Source organism: Bos grunniens, chromosome X (genome assembly GCF_055505025.1).
Source record: "Bos grunniens cultivar Pamir isolate PY7600 chromosome X, Bosgru_T2T1.0, whole genome shotgun sequence".
NCBI classification, from domain to species: domain Eukaryota; kingdom Metazoa; phylum Chordata; class Mammalia; order Artiodactyla; family Bovidae; genus Bos; species Bos grunniens.
This window is the reverse complement of record NC_141194.1, coordinates 11,712,915-11,733,008: the sequence shown is the minus strand read 5'-3', so window position 1 is coordinate 11,733,008 and position 20,094 is coordinate 11,712,915. Positions and strand designations below refer to the sequence as shown.

The 20,094-nt window shown below is 40.6% G+C and overlaps 1 long non-coding RNA gene across 6 annotated transcripts in view; it reads left to right on the top strand.

Annotated features, from left to right (window-relative positions):
- LOC147339786 (uncharacterized) overlaps positions 1–20,094 on the top strand; it is a 128,676-nt gene that overhangs the window by 32,406 nt on the left and 76,176 nt on the right. The window contains exons 3-4 of one of the 6 annotated variants that reach the window (XR_015158483.1): positions 11,428–11,671; positions 18,565–19,140. The exons of 2 other annotated variants lie outside the window; for them this stretch is intronic. This is a non-coding gene — a long non-coding RNA (uncharacterized LOC147339786). Of the gene's footprint in view, positions 1–7,589; positions 7,897–11,427; positions 11,672–17,482; positions 18,023–18,564; positions 19,141–20,094 lie in introns of those variants that run through there. 3 more of the 6 variants (XR_015158482.1, XR_015158480.1, XR_015158486.1) reach the window with 3 other exon arrangements.

Below are 20,094 nucleotides of genomic sequence, written 5' to 3'. Positions count from 1 at the left end.
TCAATTTGCCTAGAAATATTCCTGTTAGGAGTTTGTAATTTTATTTATAAGAATTGATATTTCTATAATTTTTTCCATACTTTTTTTTTTTTTTTGGTACCCGTGTATTTCTGTCATACAGGTACCTTGGAGAGTAATTGATTCAAATGGGATATAAATTTGTAAGCTTAATAGTTACAGCCAAAATTCTTTTCAATGAAACTTCTATATTTTCTGTGCTATCACTAGTTTATGATGGTGACAGTAATGGTGATGATTATAATGATGCAGTAATAAGGGTGACGGTGGTGACTGTAGTGAGGGTGACAATGTTTGTGATTATACTATGCTGAAAATGAACCCAGGGCTTTTCTGTAATAGTTCAGTTTCACTCTGCTTATCCTCAGATATCCTATTACCTGCTATTTTATCACTCATTCTGAGTCTGGAGAGAAATCCTGATGCTTCAGCTAAAGCGATGTTAGGAAAACTAGGTTTGATTGATAATATACATTTTATAATTGCTAACAAAATATTGGGCCAGTGCTCAGTGAATGCTTGAGAATTGCAATGTTAAGTGATACAGACTTGCTTTTTAGGAATAAAGACTCCCACAACCTTGAACAAGTGTTATAATGTCCTAGGATGGCAGAGTTTTAGACTTTTAGAAGGGAAGGCAAGCAATGAAAATAAAATAGTTGACTGCTTATGTAAGTGCTTATATAGTTGTGTTGCTGAGTACCAGAAATCCTGGCTCAACTCCTCCAATCTGTTTCTTAATAAACCCCCAGATTTCTGTATTTAGGTAGATTCCTGAACCTTAGAGGCAGCACTTAACTGGATTCCTCCATTTACAATTTATTTATACATTTTTAAACTGGTTAAGCAAAATTTAGAACTCCTAAACTTTGTTCAACTATGATGGGCTCATCTTCTTTATTTATTTTTTTTAAATAATTGTGTTTGAGGTCTCCCTTTCCCAGGCTTCAAGGTTGAATTCTTTCTTCCTTTTGGTTTCTGCCCTCCTAAGGTTGGTCCAGTGGTTTGTGTAAGCTTTGTATAGGGTGAGATTTGTACTGAGTTTTTATTTATTTGTTTTTCCTCTGATGGGCAAGGCTGAATGAGGTGGTAATTATGTCTGTTGATGATTTGGTTTGTATTTTTGTTGTTTAGGTGAGGCATCCTGCACAGGGTGCTACTGGTAGTTGGGTGATGCCAGGTCTTGTATTCAGTTCAGTTCAGTCGCTCAGTCGTGTCCGACTCTGCGACCCCATGAATCGCAGCATGCCAGGCCACCCTGTCCATCACCAACTCCCAGAGTTTACCAAAACTTATGTCCATTGAGTTGGTGATGCCATCCAACATCTCAACCTCTGTCGTCCCCTTCTCCTCCTGCCCTCAATCTTTCCCAGCATCAGGGTCTTTTCAAATGAGTCAGTTCTTTGCATCAGGTGGCCAAAGTATTAGAGTTTTTCAGCTTCAACATCATTCCTTCAAATGAACATTCAGGACTGATCTCCTTGCAGTCCAAAGGACTCTCAAGAGCCTTCTCCTACACCACAGTTCAGAAGCATCAATTATTCAGCTCTCAGCTTTCTTTATAGTCCAACTCTCACATCCATACATGACCACAGGAAAAACCAAAGTTTTGACTAAACAGACCTTTGTTGGCAAAGTAATGTCTGCTTTTTAATATGCTGTCTAGGTTGGTCATACCTTTTCTTTCAAGGAGTAAGCGTCTTTTAATTTCATGGCTGCAGTCACCATCTGCAGTGATTTTGGAGCCCCAAAAAATAAAGTCTGACACTGTTTCCACATTTGCCATGAAGTGATGGGACCGGATGCCATGATCTTAGTTCTCTGAATGTTGAGCTTTAAGCCAACTTTTTCACTCTCCTCTTTCACTTTCATCAAGAGACTCTTTAGTTCTTCTTCACTTTCTGCCATAAGGGTGGTGTCATCTGAATATCTGAGGTTATTGATATTTCTCCCGGCAATCTTGATTCCAGCTCGTGCTTCATCCAGCCCAGCGTTTCTCATGATGTAGTCTGCATATAAGTTAAATAAGCAGGGCAACAATATGCAGCCTTGACCTACTCCTTTCCCCATTTGGAAACAGTCTGTTGTTCCATGTCCAGTTCTAACTGTTGCTTCCTGACCTGCATACAGGTTTATCAAGAGGCAAGTCAGGTGGTCTGGTATTCCCATCTCTTCCAGAATTTTCCACAGTTTATTGTGATCCACACAGTCAAAGTCTTTGGCATAGTCAACAAGGCAGAAATAGATGTTTTTCTGGAAGTCTCTTGCTTTTTCCATGATCTAGAGGATGTTGGCAATTTGATCTCTGGTTCCTCTGCCTTTTCTAAACCCAGCTTGAACATCTGGAAGTTGACGGTTCACGTACTGCTGAAGCCTGGCTTGGAGAATTTTGAGCATTAATTTACTAGTGTGTGAGATGAGTGCAATTGTGTGGTAGTTTGCGCATTCTTTGGCATTGCCTTTCTTTGTGATTGGAATGAAAACTGACCTTTTCCAGTCCTGTGGCCACTGCTGAGTTTTCCAAATGTGCTGGCATATTGAGTGCAGCACTTTCATAGTATTATCTTTGAGGATTTGAAATAGCTCAGCTGGAGTTCCATCACCTCCACTAGCTTTGTTCATAGTGATGCTTTCTAAGGCCCACTTGACTTCACATTCTGGGATGTCTGGCTCTAGGTGAGTGATCACACCATTGTGGTTATCTGGGTCATGAAGATCTTTTTTGTACAGTTCTTCTGTGTATTCTTGCCACCTGTTATTAATATCTTCTGCTTCTTTTAGGTCCATACCATTTCTGTCCTTTATCAAGCCCAATTTTGCATGAAATGTTCCCTTGCTATCTCTAATTTTTTGAAGAAATCTCTAGCCTTTCCCATCTGTTGTTTTCCTCTATTTTTTTGCACTGGTCACTGAAGAAGGCTTTCTTATCTCTCCTTGCTATTCCTGAAACTCTGCATTCAAATGAGTATATCTTTCCTTTTCTCCTTTGCTTTTCACTTCTCTTCTTTTCACAGCAATTTGTAAGGCCTCCCCAGACAGCCTTTTTACTTTTTTGCATTTATTTTTCTTGGGGATGGTCTTGCTCCCTATCTCCTGTACAGTGTCACAAAACTCCATCCATAGTTCATCAGGCACTGTGTCTATCAGATCTAGTCCCTTGAATCTATTTGTCACTTCCACTGTAAATCGTAAGGGATTTCATTAAGGCCATACCTGAATGTTCTAATGGTTTCCCCTACTTTCTTCAATTTAAGTCTGAATTGGGCAATAAGGAGTTCATGATGTGAGCCACTGTCAGCTCCCGGTCTTGTTTTTGCTGACTGTATAGAGCTTCTCTGTCTTTGGCTGCAAAGAATATAATCAATCTGATTTTGGTGTTGACCATCTGGTGATGTCCATGTGTAGAGTCTTGTCTTGTGTTGTTGGAAGAGAGTGTTTGCTATGACCAGTGCATTCTCTTGGCAAAATTCTATTAGCCTTTGCCCTGCTTCATTCCGTATTCCAAGGCCAAATTTGCCTGTTACTCCAGGTGTTTCTTTTTTTTTTTTTAATTTTATTTTATTTTTAAACTTTACAATATTGTATTAGTTTTGCCAAATATCGAAATGAATCTGCCACAGGTATACCCGCGTTCCCCATCCTGAACCCTCCTCCCTCCTCCCTCCCCTACCCTCCCTTTAGGTCGTCCCAGTGCACCAGCCCCAAGCATCCAGTACCGTGCATCGAACCTGGACTGGCGACTCGTTTCATACATGATATTATACATGTTTCAATGCTATTCTCCCAAATCTCCCCACCCTCTCCCTCTCCCACAGAGTCCATAAGACTGATCTATACATTGGTGTCTCTTTTGCTGTCTTGTACACAGGGTTATTGTTACCATCTTTCTAAATTCCATATATGGGAAAGAGACACGTGTACCCCAATGTTCATCGCAGCACTGTTTATAATAGCCAGGACATGGAAGCAACCTAGATGCCCATCAGCAGATGAATGGATAAGAAAGCTGTGGTAGATATACACAATGGAGTATTACTCAGCCATTAAAAAGAATACATTTGAATCAGTTCTAATGAGATGGATGAAACTGGAACCTATTATACAGAGTGAAGTAAGGCAGAAAGAAAAATACTCCAGGTGTTTCTTGACTTCCTACTTTTGCATTCCAGTCCCCTATAATGAAAAGTATATCTTTTTTGGGTGTTAGTTCTAGAAGGTCTTGTAGGTCCTCATAGATCTGTTCAACTTCAGCTTCTTCAGCATTACTGGTCGGGGCATAGACTTGGAATCACCACTTGTATTCAAATGGTTTCCTTTGTGTGAGTTCTCACTATTTGATACTCCATAGAGTTATATGCAGAGTACATCATGAGAAACACTGGGCTGGAAGAAGCACAAGCTGGAATCAAGATTGCTGGGAGAAATATCAATAACCTTAGATATGCAGATGACACCGCCCTTATGGCAGAAAGTGAAGAGGAACTAAAAAGCCTCTTGATGAAAGTGAAAGAGGAGAGTGGAAAAGTTGGCTTAAAGCTCAACATTCAAAAACGAAGATCATGGCATCTGGTCCCATCACTTCATGGGAAATAGATGGGGAAACAGTGTCAGACTTTATTTTTTTGGGCTCCAAAATCACTGCAGAATGTGATTGCAGCCATGAAATTAAAAGACGCTTACTCCTTGGAAGGAAAGTTATGACCAACCTAGATAGCATATTCAAAAGCAGAGACATTACTTTGCCAACAAAGGTCCGTCTAGTCAAGGCTATGGTTTTTCCAGTGGTCAAGTAGGGATGTGAGAGTTGGACTATGAAGAAAGCTGAGCGCCGAAGAATTGATGCTTTTGAACTGTGGTGTTGGAGAAGACTCTTGAGAGTCCCTTGGACTGCAAGGAGATCCAACCAGTCCATTCTAAAGGAGATCAGTCCTGGGTGTTCTTTGGACTGATGCTAAAGCTGAAACTCCAATACTTTGGCCACCTCATGTGAAGAGTGGACTCACTGGAAAAGACCCTCATGCTGGGAGGGATTAGGGGCAGGAGGAGAAGGGAATGATAGAGGATGAGATGGCTGGATGGCATCACCGACTCAATGGACATGAGTTTGGGTGAACTCCGGGAGTTGTTGATGGACAGGGAGGCCTGGCATGCTGCAATTCATGGGATCGCAAAGAGTCGGACACGACTTAGCAACTGAACTGAACTGAGAGTTAGTTCTCTGGTAGTCTAGGGTCTTGGAGTTAGTCCTCCTAGTCCAAAGGCTCAGAACTTGATCTCTCTCCAAAGACCAGCCTAGGTCTAGTCTACCAAGAGGAATTTCACCTGAAATGAAAGGGCCTTTACTTCAGTTCCAAAAGCCAGTGTACAAGAATACAATGGAGATCTCTGACTCAGCAGAAACTGCCGCACTGCCCCCAGCCTGAGCCACTAGCCCTTAGAACGTAAAGAGAAATGCTGAGAGCTTGGAGACTTGGAAGAGCTTGGAAACTAAAGCCTATTTTTTAAATTAATTAATTAATTTTAATTTCAGCATAACCACTTTACAATATTGTGATAGTTTTTGCCATACATCGACCTGAATCAGCTATGGTATACATGTGCCCCCCATCCTGAATCACCCTCCCACCTCCCTCCTCACCCCATCCTCTGGATTGTCCCAGAGCACTGGCTGTGGGTGTCCTACTTCATCCTTTGAACTTGCACAGGTCATCTGTTTTACATATGGTAATGTACATGTTTCAGTGTTATTTTCTCAAATCATCCCACCCTCGCCCCCTTCCACTGAGTCCAAAAGTCTGTTCTTTACATCTGTGTCTCTTTTGCTGACTTGCATATAGGATCATTGTTACTGTCTTTCTATATTTCATGTATATGCGTTAATATACAGTATTTGTGTTTCTCTTTCTGACTTCACTCTGTATAATAGGCTCCAGTTTCATCCACCTCATTAGAACTGACTCAGAGGGGTTCCTTTTTATAGCTGAGTAATGCTCCATTGTGTATATGTAGTACAACTTCCTTATCCACTTGTCTGCTGATGAATATTAGGTTGCTTCCATGTCCTAGCTATTGTAAATAGTGCTTCAGTGAACACTGGGGTACATGTGACTCTTTCACTTCTGATTTCCTCTGGATGTATGCCCAGCATTGGGATTGCTGGGTCGTATGGCAGTTCTCTTCCCAGTTTTTTAAGGAATCTCCACACTATTCTCCATAGTGGCTGTACCAGTTTGCATCCCCACCAAAAGTGTAAGAGGGTTCCTTTTTTTCCATGCCCTCTCCAGCATTTATTGTTTGTAGACTTTTGCTCATGGTCATTCTGACTTGTGTGAGATGATACCTCATTGTGGTTTTGATTTGCATTTTTCTAATAATGAGTGATATTGAGCATCTTTTCATGTGTTTATTAGCCATCTGTATGTCTTCTTTGGAGAAATGTATGTTTAGGTCTTTTTCCCACTTTTTGATTGGATTGTTCCTTTTTCTGGTATTGAACTGCATGAGCTGCTTATATATTTTGGAGATTAATTCTTTGTCAGTTGTTTCATTTGCTATTATTTTCTCCCATTCTGAAAGCTGTCTTTTCACCTTGCTTATAGTTTCCTTCGTTGTGTAAAAGCTTTTAAGTTTAATCAGGTCCCATTTGTTTGTTTTTGTTTTTGTTTCCATTACTCTGGGAGTGGGTCATAGAGGATCTGGTTGCGATTTATGTCAGAGAGTATTCTGCCTGTTTTCCTCTAAAAGTTTGATCTAGCAAAACTATGAGCAGATTGAAGACTTCTTTTGCTGTCACGTTGTGTATGTTGTTGTTGTTCAGCCACTAAGTTGTGTCCTACTCTTTGCAACCCCATGGACTGCACCATGCCAGCTTCCCTTTCCTTCACTATCTCCTGGAGTTTGTTCATGTCCATTGAGTCAGTGATGCCAGTTAACCATCTCATCCTCTGTGGCCCCCTTGTATGTTTTGGTTGTTTGTGGTTTATTTTTTCACAAAATATTCATGTGGTCAAGGACTAATGCCACTTATCCAATTAAACCTGATCAATTGCAATAAGTCTTCTATGTCTTTATGTTAAGCACTGGTTATTTTTTGTTTTGCATATAAAGTTTTTCCTAAATAATGAATCAAGTGCTTAAATGGTTGGGGAATTTATGAATATTCTGAATTATTTAGATTCAGTGTCTCAAGTGTATTTTTCTTTAAAAAAGTTTCTGGAATTCTTGGGTAAAGATCACATCTTAAATGTTTTTTGAATGATTCAAGAACTTGGATGCCAAATACCATGCTGTCATAATCTTACCATCTCTTAGAATGCTGTTGCCAAAAGGTCACTCTGGGGTAAAATATCTTTTCCTTTGTGTCCATCTGAGAATCATCATTGTACCCAGCAGAGTCAATGGGGAAGGAAGCTGTTTTCCCCACTTGGTTATGGAAGCAGGCTCTGACCCATTCCAGAGAGGAACTTACTGACTTGCATCCCTATTTCTCTGTCAGTCAGGATGTATATCCTAACTGATGTGAGCTGAAGTCTTGGTGAAGCTCCTGCCTATGACTCATTGTCTGATCCTAGATGCTTCTGGAAGGTCTGCCTACTCTGTGGAATCTACTGATCAATGGGAGTCCTACAGATGGATGATGGGAGGACATGAGAAGAGATGGAATAATTTTGAATTAATCTATGAAAACTAAAATGCCTTTCCAGGTTGTTTATTTTTAATTCCAAAAGCTAACCTTGGTCCACTGCTGGAACCCTAGCTTGCACGTTTAAACCTGAAGCAGTCAAAAGCTGAACCCTGGACTGAGAATTCACACATGGAGAGAGACACCTTCCAGAAACTGAAGAGAAAGGAAAACTTTGGCCTTAAAATCAGTGTGGACTGTGGACCAGCAACACCCTAGAACCTGGGAACTTGTTAGACATTTAGAACCCTGGACTCCACTCCAGGCTTGCTCAATCAGCATCATAATTTTAACAATATTCCTTGACGTTTCCTATGTACAAACAAGTGTGAGGAGTGCCATTTTAGGCAGTATTAAGACAAGCTGCTTGTTTTCTCACCTGCGGTCACCCTACTGCATAATACCACTTTCTATCTCTCTAGGAGGAGTCATTTTGGAGCATGTCAGAGGAGCCTTACGGAAAACTGTTTGCCTGTGTGGAGAAGTTAAGATCAGAAATGGCAATAACAAAATAAGCAGTAGAGCTCTAGCACGCCATACATTGATAAGCTCTGTGCAGTTAGAGTGGGAATCCCCAGTGTTTTAAGGGCTGACCCTGAGCAATTAAAGGCTCACACTGAGAGGTTATAGCAGTGACACATCAGCAGGTTTTGGATAACTCAGCATGAAATAACACTGGGTAGAAACAGATGAAAGGATAGAATCACTCATGAGGTGTGGGATTGTGCCCTTTTCTAGCAGGTCCCGTCATGTCTGCACCTGACTGTCAAAAGCTCTGAATAAGAGAAGTGCTGTGATTGTTTTATATTGACCTTGGGTGGCCTACAAGACCTGGCATTTAACTCTGATATTATGGACTCAGTTTGGAGCTGACTCATTCACGTACTCTGAAAGAACAATATTTAACCTTATACCTTTTAAAAGCGAGGTATAATTAAGCTCTAGTAAATTGCACAAATCTTCATTTCAACTAAATTTTGACAATGACATGTATTAACCATCCAAAGCCAAAAAAATAGAACATTTCTGTTATCCCAGAAAGCTCTCTTGTGCCCTTCACTGGCTAATTCAACTTGGGGTTTATCACCATGCATTATTTTTCTTGTTTTAGAACTTCGTATAAATGGGTAGATTCATGGGTACTCTTATGCCTTGCTTCTATCACTCAGCATATTTCTGAGAATCATCTATGTTTTTGATTGTACAGGTAAGTCAGGTTGCTGACTAGTATTGTACTGTGTGAACACACAAAACTTTACCTACATGTTGATGAACCCATAAGTAGTCTCCAATTTTGAGCTCATCAGTTACACTGCTTTGGTCATTTGTAAATAAATCTTTTTTTGGACATACATTTTTATTCATCTTAGATTATGACCCAGGAGCGGAGTGTTGTTTCTTAGGACTGATGTGTGTTTGACTGTTAGAAATTGGGACAACCCAGAGGGATAGGGTGAGGAGAGAAGTAAGGGGGTTCAAGATGGGAGGGGGACACATGTATACCTGTGGCCGACTCATCCTGATGTATGGCAGAAACCATCACAATATTGTAAAGTAATTATTCCCCAATTAAAATAAAGTAATTAATTTTAAAAAATGGCCAAACAGTTCTCCACAGTGGTTGTACTGTTTTAAACTCTGATGAGAAATGTACAAGAATTCTAGTTGCTCCCTAACCTCACCAGTATTTGATGTCAGTCTTTTCAGTTTGGGTTTAAGGTCACATTTCCTTGGTAATTTGTAGATTCTTATTGTTCTTCTATTGCTGACTTACCAGGAATGTCATAGGTTAATTTCTCTCAACTGACAAGCCCCAGGCCTTTGGGACCTCAGAGTCCAGAGGGTCACGGGTACACTTTAATCAGGTCTGGTTTTGGAGATGGGAGATGGCTGCCTTGCACTTGTTGTTCAGTTGCTCAGTTGTGTCTGACTCTTTGTGACCCCGTGGACTGTAGTCTGTCAGGCTCCTCTGTCCATGGGATCTCTCAGGCAAGAATACTGGAGAGGGTTGCCATTTCCTTGGGAAAGACCCTATTCCTCCAATGGGGAAATCCATTTTCTGTCCTGCCCCAACCTTTGGCACAATACTCCTGAGAACTTTGTGACACACTGTGGGAATGATTTGATGGCTCAGCATAGACTCGCTCTGTGGCCGAACTCTTGGTGTTGTCCACGTGTCCGCCACACATGACCACTGAACTTTCACTGCAACTTGGCTCCTTTCTCCTTACGCTTTCCGTCTGAATTTCATCTCCATTTGTCATTCTGCTGTGAGTGAGAACACTTACGGCTCTCCTCTCACTTGGGACTAGCTCATTGTTTTCTAGAAATTTGTTCCTTTAGGGTTCTTTGCATCTTTGCTCTTGAAAGGAGTTTATCAAAGTTTGATTTTTGTAGCCATCAGGGCTATTTTGGTGGTTGGAGTAAGAATGATGCTCTGTTAGGACTTTGTACATTTTAGCCAGAATCAAAAGTCGTGTACTCCCCACCCCACCCCACCCCACTCCATTCTTCTCTGTGATGTGCCAAAAATCTTCTCTGGATTAAAGCCTAAAGACTGACATTGCTTTAGAAATCACGAGCCGGGAGGCTCACAGTAACCCAGTGTGGAAACCCTGGAGCTAGTAGAAGAGCCAAACTATGTGACACTTTCATGTTAATATTTTAAAGATTAAAATAGCATCCATTAAACCATGATAGCTGTCACCCCCAAGCACATTACTAAACATCACTGGGTCAAATTTCCTTGTCTATAAAATGAGAATAAAAAGAGTACTTGTACCATGGTCTTGCTGTAGACTTATAGAAATTATATATGTAAAGAGCTTAGAGGTGTGCTGCAAATGCCTGAGAAATGAAACCTTAGCTGTTATTAATATTAATATATTAGGACTAATGACAGTTAGTAGTTATAGCATTGGAAGTTTTGTTTTTAATCAAGGACTTGCTTCTTCTCGCCCTTTTGTATTGCAGTGTGTGCATGTGTGCTGTGCTTAGTTGCTAAGTCATGTCCCACTCTCTGTGACCCCATGGACTGTAGCCCTCCAGGCTCCTCTGTCCAGGGGATTTCCCAGGCAAGAGTACTGGAGTGGGTTGCCATGCCCTCCTCCAGAGGATCTTCCTGACCCAGGGATCGAACCCAGGTCTCCTGCATTGCAGGTCTTTACCACTGAGCCACCTGGGAAGCCCTAATTAAATCTTCAAGCTTTCTCTAGGGATTACTAAGAGTTAACAGAGCCAACCAACACTATAGTCAATATTCTAGTTCCATAAACAATGAGATCAGAAAATTGTGACTTAAAACTTCGTGCCTGTGGTAACAGTTAATATTATTCAGCAATATCTCTGGTTCTCCTGCCTTTGGGTGCGATTGTACCTTCGTGCCCCCTTGACATGAGGCAGGCAGGGCTGCATGACTTGCTTTGACCAAAGAAATATGGCTGCAAATACATTGAGTCTTTAAGAGCTCATTTGTAACACCTCATGCTTTCTTTCTCTAGCTGTGGGGACCAGGGATGTTCCAAGTGGTGGAGCCTCTGAGCAAAAGTGTTTTGGAGTAGAGTCATAGCTGGGCCATACTGAACATGTAGGATAAGCTGAACAAACCTCAACTTTAGATGATGGAGAGTTTGGAGCTATTTGTTACACGCACATCACTAAGCCTATATTGACTGATGGATAGGGTACTTTTAGGATATGGTTCAGACTGTTTGCTTTGCTCTTATTAGGTAGGATTGCATCTGATGGAAGCACTGGCCAACCAGAAAACTCCTGGATGCCAAAGTTTGGATGGAGGGGGAGCCAGAGGCACAGGTGCCAGAGAGTGAGTTGAAACCATATTAAGGCAAGGTGCCAAACATCAGGGTGTCCAAGTCTGTCCTGGTGGAGAGAGGCAGGAAGTAGAGCCAGAAGATTTGGAGCTGAGAAGAGGCAGTGATGGAGCAGGAACTGAGAAAGAAATCCTGGAACCAGGTAAGAGGGTTTATCCATGGAGTCTCATTACCAGCAAAGGGAGAGCCGAGGCAGTCTCCTTGGGGACAGCTGTTGGGTGTGTGGTGACCTGGCTGAAGGTCACGGGGTCATGTCAGCCACTCCTCGGGGTGCTTTCTCTTTGGATGTACCCATCTTCACACCAGCAGGATTCCTGGGTCTGAGGAACAGCAGAGAAAGTCCTGTTCTGGACACCTTTTGTGCTCATTCTTTTTCTTATGCTGAGGCTCTCCAGCTCCAGATTTAAAGAGAGATCTCTCTCTGATTAGCTGAAGAATCACACTCCCTTTGCCAGAGAGAACCACTTCTGGAACATCAGAACACATATCTTGGCTCCCTTTTAGGGCACCTTGTCATTTAAATCATACAGAATGTTACAAATACAGAGCTATCCATGTATGTTTCTAATTGGGTCAGCGATGTTAACGTTGCAGCAGTGTAAGCAGAGCATTTAAAAAAAAATTCCTTCAGTCCTTTTGGAATTCAGCTCATGGGCTTAACAGACATGTATTGACATAACTAACTTGTTCAACATGTCTTTCTGTAAGTTATAAGTGAGGGGAAAGTAAAGCTTTGCATTAAGCTAACAGATGAGATTTTTGTATTCGGGATAATATACTTGATACACACTAAGAGGATACATAACCCAAAGTGCAGTTTCATTATTTAAGGCAAAATGACCTCCTCCTGGGAACTGAGGATTATTTTACAGGAAATAGAAATAATAGGAAGACTTTCTGGGCACTGAGTAATAACCTAGGATGTGAGATAACTTGACATGTGCCAATGGCCATGTATAGTATCCTTTGGTAGAAGATGATCGTCAAGATTGTATGGCAAATGGGTTACCAGGGCTGGAGAATGGACAATTCCTGTTATGACACACCAGGGACCAAGCTTTTTAAAAGCGTGTTTCATTCTCTTGCTTCTTAATCAGCTAGAAAGGTAGAAAATGGTCTCATAAGTCTGTTTTTATCTGTGGCTATGAAGTGTATGCGGAGAAGGCAATGGCACCCCACTCCAGTACTCTTGCCTGGAAAATCCCATGGACGCAGGAGCCTGGTAGGCTGCAGTCCATGGGGTCGCTAAGAGTCGGACACAACTGAGAGACTTCACTTTGACTTTTCACTTTCATGCATTGGAGAAGGAAATGGCAACCCACTCCAGTGTTCTTGCCTGGAGAATCCCAGGGACGGGGGAGCCTGGTGGGCTGCCATGTACGGGGTTGCACAGAGTCGGACACAACTGAAGTGACTTAGCAGCAGCATGAAGTGTATGGTTTTTTTTTTTAACATCATAGCTTATTGCTTTTATTTTGACAATTAACTTACTATGATAATAATATGCATTGACACACCACATCCATCTATACAGAGTAGATGTTTAATAAATTCTTGTTGAAATTCATTGTATAAATACATTTATAAAGTTGGAAATCTCCTTTGCCAGAAAGCTGAGAACTCTTCAGTACGAAAAAAATTCAGGGCAATAAGAAACATTTCAGTAGTTTGTAATATATGTGTGTATGATATGTATCATGTATATGCTATTCATACATATACAGGCACACACATACTTTATAGGAAACATTTCTAAAGACATATTATCAAATGATCTTTAGGTGTTTAGAGGAAGATTTGTACAAGAAAGGTAGATTCAAAAAGAAAAGCTGCCTTAACTTACTTTATTGCTTCTTTGCTAAAGGTATTTATTCAGAACATCAGAAGTAAAGCTTTAAAGTCAAATGTCTGGAGAAATTTAAATATATGTGAATGCGTATGTTTAAATTGAAGAAGAATGTTGACAGAAATAAATCACTTTTAGAGAGAATTCCCAGGACCTGGTCCCTTTTAGGAAAGCTCTCCTGGTCCTTGTGCAAATACATGTTCCTTTAAAGTACTTGCCCACATAATTTATGGGTTTATGTCTGTATGCCTCTGTTTATTTTCGGTATAAAAATCCTTGCTTATAAAAAGGGTAGTTAAGTATGGTACTACATAACTGTGAGCCCTTTTGCCTGACTTAAGAGTTTGGACTTAAGGAACATAAACTAAAGTCAGAGGTAATTCAATTAACATTCTGAACGCACAAAGGTATGCTCGCTTCTCAGCTTTAGGGCACAAAACAGCCCCGTTAAATTATAGCAGTAATTACACCACACATGCACAGTCTTTAAAGTTTCATGAATCACAAGGCTGAGCTCTAATTTGAGATGTTTGTGTCTGTCTCTGGAGAATCAACTGAAATAGAAATCTTGAAGCCAAAGAGTTCGGGGAGCGAGCTCCGCCCGTGGCAAAGGTCATGAGGAAGGAGGCTTGGCATACGCAAAGGCGGGATCAAGCCTCAGGGGTCTCCCTGGAAATTCTTGAGCATCTACCCCCCAAACCAGAGTCTGCCTACTTTCTGCTTGTGCTTTCACCTACACCTCTGACTTTACGGGGGGCTGTCCCCCACTACCTCTCTCTGAAAAAAGAGTTAGCTTACAGCTCCAGTTAATAATTCCTGGGTGTGACAGTGTTTAACCTACAAACTCCTTTGGAAATCCTCTAGCCTGCCTGAATAGGTTTTTCCGGCCACATGTGATTGTTCAGAGCCTCCCAACTGTGAGAGGCAGGAGATGTTCTAAACTGTCTAAACACAGATTCCTTTGAGTAGTTAAAAGATTGATTAGAAATTGTATTAGTGAAGGGTTTTTCACTTATTGGGCCAATGTTTGCTGCTAAGTCTCCATACTCCTTACCTACTGTGTCCTTGGCAGTGTATTGATTGATATAATGGGTGTATAGAAATGTAAGTAGTGGCCTCAATGTTTGTAACCTTGGACCCTTGAGTTAATTCTTTTCTTGATTGAGCCCACCTCACCTTTGCCCTATAGGAATGCAGCTTTGTCCAATGCTTTTTTGGAGGCTGGTGCCTGATTTTGGAATAATCACCTTTAGAGAAAGATAAGTTTCTTAAAATGTTAACAGGCCTCCTGGCCAGAAGATGATGTAATTCACCTGAACTTTTGCATATGATAAGTTTGAAAGCCTGGCTTCGATTAGGACCAGGAACTGCTGTCCTTGCATGACTCCACCCCTTCCCCCTTATCCTCTATGCACAACTTAAGGTATAAAAACTACTTTGGAAAATAAAGTGCGGGCCTTGTTCACCGAAACTTGGTCTCCCCATGTCGCTCTCTCTCCCAAATTCTGGCTGAGTCTCCATCTGGAGTGCGGAACCCGCCATGCTTGCTGATTATGCCTGGGCTTCTAAGATCCGACCAGGGAGGCCTCAGTGTCTCCTCTCCTTCGGGAGAACGGAAGGACGCCTGCGGCCTACGTAAGTGGTGCAAACTTCTTGTCTTGAAGTTTTATTGGTCTCCCACATAAACCAAGCTACTCAGCCTCTTTTCTCCACTAAATTTTCCTACTGAGCTATCCTCATCCTATTACTCTTTATATCTTTGATAAAATATTTAAATAAATAGGTCGCCAATGCCATCCCCGCTTCAAATACCCTGGATCAGCCGGGGCTGGTCCCCGGCAAAAGAGCTCAACTCCATGTCCAGATTCACAAAACAAAACCCATCACCTTCCAGTCTCAAGACACATTCCAGATTCTCCCAGTTTCCTTACCACTCATTCTAACTCATCACTAAACTCTGTGGATGATAGCTCTGAAATAGCTCTTGGATCTGCCTACTTCCGCCCATCTTCCTTGCCATCGTCCTGGTCCAGGATGCCATCTTCTCTCATTCATATCCGCATCAGTGGTCTTCTGCCTGTTCTCTCTGCCCCCATTATTGTCTTCTCCAGTCTCCATTCCACTTTGCATACACCCAAACTTTTAATGAAATAAGATCACACCTGGAAGGCTGCTGCAAACCTCAGTCTACATGTCACTTCTCCAGGCCTTTTCCTGGGTTCAACTCCCTTGCACCACCCTCCTGAAACCTCTCGTAATTCCTGTCATAACAAGTGTCACATAGGATTGTAACTCCCCGGGTACTTTCTTTTTCAGTATATCGTAAGTTCTGTGAGGGTAGGGACTCTGCTCGTCTTGTTAATCCCAGAACCCTTGGCTTCCAGCCTGGGGGTGAACTCTCAAATTTTGAAGGAATTTATCATAACTTTTTAATATTAGGCCAGTTTAGAACCACAACATGTACCAACACTTTTTAATGTGCTGTTGCTGCTGCTGCTAAGTCGTTTCAGTCATGTCTGACTCTGTGTGACCCCATAGACAGCAGCCCACCAGGCTCCCCCATCCCTGGGATTCTCCAGGCAAGAACACTGGAGTGGGTTGCCATTTCCTTCTCCAACGCATGAAAGTGAAACGTGAAAGTGAAGTCGCTCAGTCATGTCCAACTCTTAGCAACCCCATGGATTGCAGCCTACCAGGCTCCTCCATCCATGGGATTTTTCCAGGCAAGAGTACTGGAGTGGGGTGCCATTGCCTTCTATAACATACTACTAATACACTATTTTTCTCATGCTAGAACATTTATGGCTCTAAAGGAAAGTTCCCCAAGGTGTGGTGTATCTTAATAGCCCTTATTTTAATAAGAATAGTAAAATTTTATAAATTTTTTCTTGCACTAAAATTACCAACTTAAATTCCTTCTTTTGACTTTGAGTGAAGTGCTAATCATGAGATTTTAAAGTGTTTTTATTTTAGGTATGCTTTATGATATCTTACTGTGAAGTTATCTAGAACTATGGTATAAAATGTGATACGGAAATCTGCCCCTGGAATGTGTGGAGTGGGGTGTGGCATTGATTTCCTTAACCGTGTTAATGTGTTAGATGACCTTTCATGTGTTTTTCTTATTTCTTCCTTTAACACCTTATTTATAGATTTTTTTTCCCCCTGACCAAAAAAATCTGGTTTGGTTTAGGCTTAGAAGAATGTGATGCAAGAAGAAAAATTACATATGTCTTTCTGTATGTGTGTTTGTATGTATGCATATATGATTGATTAATGACTATTATTAGCCATAAGAAAAATGGAACATGTGGGAGTTCTTGGAGAAGTTCATTCACAGCTCTGTTGTTAAGGAAAGGTCATTGCCAGTTCAAGTGCGTCCTTTTTTCCCCTAGCTTTATTGAGATATAATTGACACATAACATTGTGTAAGTTTAAGGTCAAATGAAATCTTGTCTTTATTGCAAATGTTAAAAATGAGTACTATTGAACAGGCTCAGTCTATTTTACAAAAATAGTAGGAAATAAAAGCAATTCTCCTGGCAGAAGTCAAAACAAATATTTAATTATTGTTGTTATTCAGTTGCTAAGTCATGTCTGACTTTTTGCAACCCCATGGACAGCAGCACACCAGGCTCCACTGTCCTCCACTATAGCCATTGATAAAACTGTCCTAAAATCCCACAAGAAATATAAACCTAAGCATATACGTATATACAGAAATAATTGTAAGTGGCATGGTAATAACCCAGGGTGAGGAGGAGAGGGAAAAGTAGGTAAGGGTATGGAAGAAAATAAGAAAGGTCCTGAGTTGATAGTTCTTGAAACTGAGTGATGAGTACATGGTGAGTTATTATATATTCTTCTGACTTCTGTATATGTTTGAAAGTTTCCATATACAAAGTTTTTACAGAGGAAAGAATTATGTAGAAGTAAAAACATCCTGAAGCTGATAAAGCTTAAGCCTGAGGACCACCACTGGATGGGTCCCTTCTAGAATGCTGGCAGGAGCCTCTGTCTTCAAATGGTCATATGTTTGTGTAAAATTTGTGAATGTAATATAATTTAACTAGAGTGGACTAAAACTGCTGACTCTTCCTATTTCAGAACCCCCTCTGTTATACTTCTCTTCATGGTGTTCAAGAGGTCATGGGCTAAGGGAAAGTTGAGTTGGGGATACAAATACAAAACTTTTGGTGTGTTTACTTGTGGATGAAAAATGCAGATATAAAATTCCCAGCTGTGACTTTGACACCCCCATGATTATTGGAATATATTTATTATAAGTCTCTTCTGTGTATATTACCACTAGTTGTGCTAGCGTAGGAATGGTTTCCGGGAAGACTCCAGTCTCCGTCCCTCTGATGACTCACTCTGTGTTATGACTTGAAGCATAGGACCACAGATTGTATTGGGGTATGAGTGTGCTCCACAGAATGTGGCAGAAAAGTGTGTAGATGGTGGGGAAAGAAATAAAGTTTGAAATGTATGAAGCCAGAAATCATTCTGTGGACATTTTTGCTAATCAACAGATGTGTAAAATTATATGCATTGGTTTTGGTTCTCATTGATACTTAGTTAAACTGGAAATCCTCTCCAGTCAGAAATATACTCAGTGCTACAAACATAATTATAAATGCATCCTATTTTTGCATTTTGATTGAAGTCAAGAGAAATATAATTTATCAAAATGTTGTGCCGATAGTGTACAGAACTCTACTACCAGAAGCATAAACTGAAGTTTGTTCAAGTTGAGTGTGTGTAGCTGCTTGAATATCCAGTCATTGGATCTTATCTAAAGCATTTTTCCCTGAAGAAGTGTGGGATCCTAAATTTAAAGAAACAGAAAACTGCCTCTGATGCAAGAAAATTACTTGCACGCATACGCACACACACACACACACAGTGGATTGAACCAGCAATAAGTATTAGAGGTATTCAGACATTAGTAAGTGGATGAAAATGTTGCAGTATAGTGAGTACTCTTGTGAACTGAAAGATTTTTGGATGCCCCCTTCCAGAGTGACTTAAAATACATAATGCACTCCTTGAGGATAAAATTTAAAATAAAATGAAATCAGATGCATTTCTAGGTTTGAAGCCAGTTTCTTACAACTTCAAATTTGAGCCCTTTTTGAAGATGGTTTCAAAGATAACAATCTAAGTGTTTTTTTTTTTTTTTTTAATAGTCCCTCCAGAGAACTGAAGCATAGCCAAATCCCTCAACATGGAAAATTCACTTAAAAGAGAAAAGCAAGTCTTCCTGTTTCACTTGCTTATTTTACCTTCCAAATATGGGATATAGGAATCTAGAAAGCAGGGTAACAGTGAGTTAATATTCATCGTGTTTTGTTTATCTTGGCTTTTAAAATACACATTTCTTATATTTCTAGCTTGTATAATTTCTAAATATACCCAAGCAGCCTTATAGCTTATCCAAGTTTTCACTTAAAAATGAAAATCTTAGTTCATTTTTCTCCAGGTTTCCTTCTCTTTTCCCAAACATTGTTCATCATTCTTTTCTAAGAGTTTGTTTACTCAGAGCATGCCGGCAGGGTGGTTTTTTTCAAACAAAATTTAAACACATTAACACACAATCAATGATGTGTATAATATGTATGGGTGAATGCAATTACATGATCCATTTATATCTTCCATAGCTAAATACAGAATGCCAGTTGTTTGTTGGTGTGTAAATGGTTATGCTTTTGATTAAATTACATCCACTAGCTATGCTAATAATGGCACAGAAGTCTTTGCTTTTTCCTGAATTTTCTAGGATATTTTAATGTGTGGGGCTTCTCTGAGACAAGTTTCCTCAAATATCCAGGAAACTTCTCACAAACCTACCTCTTATGACTACATTCAAATAAAGCTGGAATTAATGTCAAAATTCTCCAAGCCAGGCTTCAGCAATACATGAATGGTGAACTTCCAGATGTTCAAGCTGGTTTTAAAAAAGGAAGAGGAACCAGAGATCGAATTGCCAACATCTGTCTGGATCATCGAAAAAGCAAGAGAGTTCCAGAAAAACATCTATTTCTGGTTTATTGACTATGCCAAAGTGCCGAGGACCAGCCCCGGCTGATCCAGGGTATTCGAAGGGGAGACGGCGTCGGCGACTATTTATTTATTTATCAAAGATATAAAGAGTAATAGAATGAGGATAGCTCAGTAGGAAAATTCAGTGGAGAAAAGAAGCTGAGTAGCTTGGTTTACGCGGGAGACCAATAAAACTTCAAGACAAGAAGTTTGCACCACTTACGTAGGCCGCAGGCGCCCTCTCGAATAGCGGAAGGTGCCTCACCCTAGACACCTTCTCGAGTGGGTCTTAGAAGCCCAGGCATAATTAGTAAGCGTGGTGGGTTCCGCGCTCCAGATGGAGACTCAGCTGGAAGTTAAAAGAAAGAATGACATGGGGAGACCAAGCGTTGGTGAGCAAGGCCCGTAGCTTTATTTTTAACAGGGGCTTTTATACCCTAAGTTACACATAGAGGATAATAGGGGATGCAAAGTCAGCAGTCTTTGATTCTTATCAAAAACCAGGGTTTCTTTCCTGCAAATTTATCGTATACAAATGGTTTAGGTGATTTACATCATCTTCTGGCCAGAAGGCCTACTAACATTTTACGACTCTTGACAAGGACTTATCAACAAAGACTTATTTTCTCTAAGAGTAATTATTTTAAGGTTTGGCACCATCTTCCAAAGATAAAATT